The 6,821-nt window shown below is 35.8% G+C and overlaps 1 non-coding gene across 1 annotated transcript; it reads right to left on the reverse strand.

Annotated features, from left to right (window-relative positions):
• Positions 1–6,226: 6,226 nt before the first annotated feature.
• Positions 6,227–6,342, reverse strand: LOC115123386 (U5 spliceosomal RNA). The gene has a single exon (XR_003862597.1). It is a non-coding gene; the product is annotated as a U5 spliceosomal RNA (small nuclear RNA).
• Positions 6,343–6,821: the final 479 nt, after the last annotated feature.

Genomic DNA, 6,821 nt, shown 5'->3' on the forward strand with positions numbered 1-6,821 from the left:
ATTGTTGGCACTGGCAGCACCAGGATTTCCAGTAGAGGGTATGTGTGCTGATGTGTGCCCTCTGCTGCCTAATCAGAGAAGGGCTACACCTCACTACAACCACCCACTGAGCCCGGTGTCGTGGTAATTTCCTGTATTACTAAACATTGAGAGAGCAAACCACACACAAGTCAGAGTTATATTATAAAGTCCATCTTTAATTACATGAGATTCACCATAGCCCTGTTTGACTCTCAGATCAATTCAGTGTCTATAAATGAATTCCTAAGAGTGTTTACAAAATGACAACTGAGATCTTTTATAGCAAAGATCCACCCCCTAGTCGACATGACAAATCACAGATAAAGGCACTTTGTGAAGTTCCTATTTACTTGAAAGAGGAGTATCCCATAGCCAGAAAGCATTAGCTATAAATTATCGTTCAGTTTGGTCTCCTAAACAAAGTTCTTTACTCGTTCTTGGTACAACATAGTACCAAACCATTACCTCACCCAATGGCAAATATCAATGGTCAATTCTAGATACTCCCATCTCAAATACACCCCCCCCCCCCCCCCCTGGACAAGATCAGAAAAGACAGTGAGCTTCTTAGGTTATATACTAAATCAAGATAAAGGCAACCTCAGAGGGGACATACAATAGTTACAGACACATTCCCATAAGAAGACAAGCCTCCATTCTGCCCTCCTCCCCTTCTGATATTCTTCATAGCATCACATGGTTTAACAGATACATTGACATATGAAGACAGGCCTGACCTCTCCCCTCTCTGGGCCCCTAGTGACTAAGCCCTAGCAGAGAAGGGATAACTGCAAACTGCCAACAGTATTATCCAAAAGAAGACATTCTAATGACATATCTCACATAAGCATTATTATGGTTTATTTACATCTTATTTATCAATGTTACCTAACTAATTCTGATTCAGCCACCACATTCCCCTCTCAAGGGACATTGTCTCTTCTGGAGAATCAGAACATTAACTTTACACATTTATCTAACAGTAGTTGAAGAGTATATGCATTTTTTTTAAATCAATATTTAAAATAAATAAAAAAATCAAATCCCTTCAATGTCAAATACCTTAGCTTATATGTAAGCTTTCTCCCTTCTGAAACTAAGTTTACAACCTTTATTCTACAAGACAAACTTGCACAGGTTTAATCACACAGAATAATCCATTGTTGAGGGGAAAAAAAGAAGAAAAAACATAACATAGAAATACTCCCTAAGTTACATGAGAACCGGTGTCTAAACACAGGCCTCATCACAACATATAGAGCAGTCTTCCCTCTCAGTCCTTATGCTCAGAATAGAGAATAGGTCAGGGAAATCATTCATATTCCAAATCATAATTAACAACCCAACTATTTATCCATCCAAAATTTAGAATGACATTCCTCAGTGATTCAAATTGGTCTTATCACTCAAAGTTTTAAAAAACTCAATTTAACACACATCTATATTAGCAGAATTTACATTCATATTAACATTCAGTATAATTATCCCATAATTATACCATTAACTTTTTAAATCATGATTATAATACAGATCAGTATCTCAATGCATTCTTAATCTAAATTACTATAATTTTACATGGTGTAGACCTCTCCAATTGACCTGATACCACAAAAGTATAAAACAATTTTATTGGCACAGTTGACCAACCCCCTCTCTCAGGCACTGATTCTTCTGGCGTCCTTTTCCTTCTTCTTCAGATAACTTTACAGTTCAAAGTGGATGGCCCATGATAATGTCCCAATGTCATTGTCTCATCCTCACACCATCACCTTTACCACCCATTATGTATGGTCCATTCGTCAACCAATATACCAGCATCATAAGAGAAGTTTAGAACAGATCTCTCTCCAGGCTCACTCCACGTGGACTCCTCTCACACTCCTGAGAGAAAAATAAGAGAAAAGCAGTTGCTAGCTTAGATCTGATACTATACACAGATTTCTGGCTTGGTTCCTTTCTCTCGGTAGAAGTGGTTTGGAAGGGCCTTCTTCAACGCCTTTGTCACTCTTCTTCAGCCAGTTAGAGGGGGTTTTGAGGTACACACACTATTCGTTCCAATTATCTCTTCCATGCATTAAGATACCGTCTGATGTCACTTTTCATGATAACATCGAAAGAACAGATCCGAACAACAGTTTAGTTCAGTTCATTAACTACATGATAAATTATTACTTTTACCAATTATTCTTAATACACATATCTGAACATATTTCAAGAGAATATCAACACATTCTATTGAAACTATTCTTTCAAATTGGCTTATACTCCCCATCTCACTGTCAACTCCATCGTAGAGCCAAGGATCAAGAAGTTAGACCTTATATCCCCTCTGGAATAGAACAAAACAAACACAACAATAAAATACACTCAACAATACAATTACACTCCTTCACATATCACTCAAGGTGTATAAACTTCAATCCAAAACCTCAAATAACTGAATCCTCACCCATTTTTTTTACACATATCTTTCCATGAGGGTAATGTAAAAAACAAAACCACTACTGGTACAAAACATAAAACAAAATTTCAAATAACATAATCAAATAAAATCACTACTCTGAAAAACTCCACAAAGAAAAATTATTTAACCCATATGGTCATAGGAGAATATAATTAAAGCAGCATACCCTTAGTTAAAAGCAATTCCCTCTCCTTCTTCACATTGGTCTAAATTACAAATATGGCTAAGAACTATAAACTCAATCATATTTATCAATTACACAAATTATCTTGAAATCAGTATTACAAATGACCATAAATTCATTATCCAAATGGCTTTCCAATGAGGGTGATCAAGCCACAACGGAAAGTCCTTATAAATGTCACAGGTCATACAAAACCCTTCAAATAAGTTTTTTTTTTACTATATTAGACAAATTTCAAAAAATAGTCAAATAGTTCCTACATGTTGTATCCCGGGTTCCCAGAATATTCCTTAAAATTAACGTGTTTAAGTAAAACTCAGAAGAAAAAAAAATCCATGTGTGTGCGTGCCCCTTTAAGATACCTTTGCACTAAAACAAATGGTAAACTCACCAATCCCAAAGGAAATAAAAAACAAATCAAACATAGTATTTTAAAAACACCAACAAATACACATAACAAATGTTTTATGTGTGTGTATTTGCAAAACTTAAGATAACAACACACAAAAACTTCCAGGCCCTTTTCAATTTGGTCGTTTATGGCCTCAATCTCACTCACTCTCCCCAGGAAACATTTCAAAGAGAGACAATGAAACACTCATTTTCCAAGAAAAAACACAAAACACTTTGTTCGTATTCATTATACTACACCAATGTATATGTATGCTTAAGTAGATAGTAATGATATCAGGATAATTGTATCTAAATGTAATACTTTTTTCCTCTGTCGCAAATGTAGTACATTTCTCAGCATAAGGAATCAGTAATTTCATCCCAGACATTTAAATAAAAATGTAGACGTGTTCTCCCATGGCTCCTTCAATTTACATATTTAGATAACTTCCATCCGTCCCGGGAGAGATATCCTACTCAAACACATCAGATAATACAATGTTTAATTAAGTTAAATCAACACCTAAAATCAACAATAAACAAATAAACAAAGCCCTTTAATCAGCTATCTAAATCATTTCAACCTGTTGATATAAATTTAGTAAAAACTTTTCCTGATTTTTAACAAATCTAAATTCTTTCAAAAGTGGACGCTGTCTCATCAGCGTAAAAATCAAAACACTCATATCCACAAAGTTTTCATTCCCCAAAGGTCAATACTGTTCAGCTCGTACATTAATGATCTTCCTTCTGTCTTTACAGGGTCTGAAGTTCCAATGTATGCAGATGATACAGTGATAAATTCATGCAAATAACAAACTACACAAGAACTCACTACTATAATGTTTCAGATGACAAACTTGCTCAGAGACTCATGTTTGCATCTCAATAAAATAAAACAGTCTGCATGTTTCTCAAAAAACAACAACTGATGCCCCTGTGACAGATGTCTATGTATCAGGGGAAAAGCTCCCTGTGATATCTGATTTTAAGTACCAAGGCATCAACGGAGTAAAGCCACCATTGTTTCTCCCGCTGTTATTGAAAAACCTACACACTCGGTTGATATATTATCGAATATATATTTTAAAAACTACCTGAGGAATGATTATAAAAAACGTTTGACATGTTTCTGTGGACATTATGGAGACTTTTTGGAATTTCCGTCTGCGTTGTGGTGACCGCTTTTTCCTGTGGATTTCTGAACATAACGCGACAAACAAACGGAGGTATTTTGGGTATAAAAGTAATCTTTATGGAACAAAAGGAACATTTGTTGTGTAACTGGGAGTCTCGTGAGTGAAAACATCCGAAGATCATCAAAGGTAAACGGTTCATTTGATTGCTTTTCTGATTTTCGTGACCAAGCTTCCTCATGCTAAGTGTACATAATGCTATGCTCGGCTATCGATAAACTTACACAAACGTTTGGATTGCTTTCGCTGTAAAACATAATTTCTAAATCTGAGACGACAGGTGGATTAACAAAAGGCTAAACTGTGTTTTGAAATATTGCACTTGTGATTTCATGAATATGAATATTTGTTAGTAATATTATTTGACTGTATGCTATTCAGCGGTTGCTGACGAAAATGATCCCGCGACAGGGATGGGTAGCGTCAAGAAGTTTTAAAAAATCACTCAAATAACCAAATTCAACCTAGCTAATTTCCCAAAACATATGAAATTGTTTTTACTATATAGGTAACAAAACTATAATTAAAATCTAAACCTCATGGCAACAGATCTACAAGATCCGCCATGAGAAATGACTGTATAGTTAGTTCCCTTAAGGAAAAGTACCTTTAGTCAATCTGCTTTCAGTGTGAGAGCTTCCCATGTCTGGAATACCCTGCCATTAGACACACACAACTGTGATTAATGATGCACTGTCCCTGTAAAAATAAAAACTACTCAAACTGCAATCAACTTTAATGATCTGACATTGTTCCATGTAATGGAAACAGATTATTATGTTAGACTACATGAACTTTCCTGCTCAAATTCACTGGTGTTACCTAAACAATCAAACCAAGAATCAATAACCATCAGAATACATTATCACAATGTTTCCTTACTCACATCTGAATCACTTTCAGCTTGACATATCCTATTTATTTTTTCCCAGTGGGCAAAAATATAACCCCTCTCATTTCAACGTTTTTCCTTACCTCTATCGTAAGATTAAAACCAAACTTTACAACTTTCTCTTCTCTTTCCTCTTCACACTTATGAAATGTCCAAGACTTTAAAAATAACACACACAGGGCCAAAATCACAACATGTGTCAGTCAATCTATAAGAATGAAAAACATTTCGGTGGGTACCACTCTATCGCCATTATCTCTCCGCTACTATTTATACCTTCTTTCATTTAGGTAACTGTCTTCTCTATTGACACAGTCATTTAAATACGACTCAATTCTCAATACATTATTCCAGCAGATCATTTAGTGAACAGACACCGTCTTGCATCAAATTTCGCTTCGCCATTATTTTAAATTGAATGAATTAGTCTTTCAATTTGAACCAAACAAGCTATTTAAAACGTTCCGTTCATATCTTCACCAAACACTAGCGACCGTATATTTCCAGGCAAAACATACAAATAGTTTAATTACACTCAAAAACTCAAATTTTAGTCAGAGCATTGGCTGGGAACCGAAACCGCGCCTCCCCGCGTGGCAGGGAAGAATTCTACCACTGAACTACCAATGCTATTTGAATGACCAAGACAGCGTTCCTCAATGTAGTGGTATTACTACAGAGTTTCTAAACCAGCCTTTTGGTAGGCCGTCATTGTAAAATAATTATTTGTTCGTAACTCACTTGCCTAGCTAAATAAAGGTTAAATAAATAAATGATAATTATATGATTTTTAAAAAACAAATAAAACGCTGTGCCAATCAAGACGCTCATAGTGGGCTTAGCAATAAATATAGCAAGACATACACTTTCAGCAACTATATGTCTCTAGCGTTCTGGCTACTTAATCAAGTGTTCCAAATCACATATTTCTTTAGGTAGATAAACTCTGAATGAAACTGCACGTTGAACACATCTCCAATACAACGTATTGCATGTAGTGTCCAACGCCTCTAATTACAAGCGTGACGAACTTTTTAAATCTCGTGTATCACGATTATATTTAAACAAGTGTAGGAAGCCCAGCCGTGAAGCCGGGCATCAAAAAATTAGTTGATACTCATAATGTTCCTCTCCACGGAAATCTTTAGTAAAAGGCGAAAGATTTATGCGATCTGAAGAGAAACCAGAGTGTACTACCGATGGAAAGGGGGGTGAAACCATCTAGATTCGCGGCACTATCATTCCCGGTAACGGATTAATATTGTTGCGCACAACAATAACGTGTGGATATAGACGCATAAATAAGGCGTCCACTACCATGTTCATGTAACTCTATATGTAAATATTTTGGGTGAAATTACGATAAAAAAATCAAATACCGTTTCCAAATACACATGCGAAGGGGACTCTGGGTAATATAGCATACACTACTTCCTGATTGTTACAGCATTGACGTCTGGAATGGCGCTTTACAGTTTACAACAACAACAACAAAAAACCTGCTGAACGAAATTAAACGTTTATTTTTTGTACTTTATAAGTAGTCTGCATTTCACAAAAATTAGAGACCGATTTGGCAAATAGGCATGCGCAGTTTAGACCCACATACATCCACAGCTCAAAAACACTTCCCAAACTTGAAATATTACTTTGCCAAAGAGGAATGCACAA

Source organism: Oncorhynchus nerka, linkage group LG16 (assembly GCF_034236695.1).
Source record: "Oncorhynchus nerka isolate Pitt River linkage group LG16, Oner_Uvic_2.0, whole genome shotgun sequence".
Lineage (NCBI taxonomy): Eukaryota > Metazoa > Chordata > Actinopteri > Salmoniformes > Salmonidae > Oncorhynchus > Oncorhynchus nerka.